We start from the raw sequence: 1,445 nt of genomic DNA, 5'->3' as shown, positions 1-1,445 counted from the left end.
TTTAATCCCAGCACTCGGGAGGCAGAGACAGGCAGATCACTGTGGGTTCAAGGCCAGCCTGGTCTATAGAGTGAGTCCAGGACAGTCAAGGCTACACAGAGAAACCCTGTCTCAAAAAAAAAGAAAAATTATGCTAACAGGGCTACATACAAATAAAATGTCAGGTATCTTTGCTTGAGTGAAATTTACAGAATATAATGAAAAATAATTTGATCTCATATGACAAATACTCTAATTAGACAGGAATTTTTTTTAAAGATTTCTTTTTACTCTCTAGTTATGTGTGTGTGTGTGCATGCACCCTGTGGATGTGCAGGTGCCTGAACAGGCCAGAAGAGGCATCTACAAAGGTGTTTACAGGCAGCTGTGAACTACTGGATGTTGGTGCTGGGAATCAAACTCAGGTCCTCTGGAAAAGTAGGAAGTACTCTTAACTGCTGTGCCATCTTTCCAGCTTAGGAATATTTCTTCTTAGTAAAAATAGGGTAGGGAAACCAATTATAATGACTGTAGCTCATAGATTACACACACTCTCAAAAATTCACAAATTATGACAACGCACTACTGTAATACTCTTAAGAGGTCCTTGTTTGTCATTTAGACAAGGTCTCACTATGGAGCTTAAGCTAGCCTCAAACTTGGGATCCTTTGTCCTCAGCTTCTCATGTGCGCTGTCACATCTAAAGGTTCTTCATTCCAAACAGAATGGTCTATGTAATTCATTCCAGAGATGAGTAAAAACTGAATTATGACAGAGACTATGAGCACTGGGTTGTGTTTTGTTTTGTTTTGTTTGTTTTTCAAGACAAGGTTTTCTCTGTGTAGCCTTGGCTGTCCTGGAGTTGCTCTGTAGACCAGGCTGGCCTCAAACTCACAGCCATCTACCTGCCTCTGCCTCCCGAGTGCTGGGATTAAAGGCGTGTGCCATTATGCCCGGCGAGCATTGGGTTTTTAATGTACATTTCATTATTTTGTATTTCAGAATGAACTAAGGATTTCAGAATTCATATTGATAAATGAGACCATTTGAAAAGATACAAATGTTGTGTTTTCCTGTTTCTATTGCGTGTGTGCGAGTGTGTGCGAGTGTGTGTGTGTGTGTGTGTGTGTGTGTGTGTGTGTGTATGATGCTATGATGTTTAATTACAGCTGTCAACTTGAGAGGATTTTGAATTACCATGGAAATAAATCTCTGAACATATCTGTTAAGAATTGTCTAGAGCAGGTAAGAACATCCATACTAGGGGGCTGGAGAGATGGCTCAGAGGTTAAGAGTACTGCCTGCTCTTCCAGAGGTCCTGAGTTCAATTCCCAGCAACTACATGGTGGCTCACAACCATCTATGATGTGATCTGATGCCCTCTTCTGGCCTGCAGGTGTACATGCAGGCAGAGCACTGTATACATAATTTAAAAAATCAATCTTAAAAAAAAAATCTACCCTAA

The 1,445-nt window shown here is 40.7% G+C and overlaps 1 protein-coding gene across 1 annotated transcript in view; it reads right to left on the bottom strand.

Moving 5' to 3' along the window:
- BMPR2 (bone morphogenetic protein receptor type 2) overlaps window positions 1–1,445 on the bottom strand; it is a 127,405-nt gene that overhangs the window by 54,582 nt on the left and 71,378 nt on the right. The window lies entirely within an intron of this gene.

This window comes from Acomys minous (assembly GCF_964271855.1).
Source record: "Acomys minous genome assembly, chromosome: 4".
In the NCBI taxonomy this organism is placed as follows: Eukaryota; Metazoa; Chordata; class Mammalia; order Rodentia; family Muridae; genus Acomys; species Acomys minous.
Note: the sequence above shows the minus strand (reverse complement) of the source record. Positions and strands in the feature narration are given on the sequence as shown.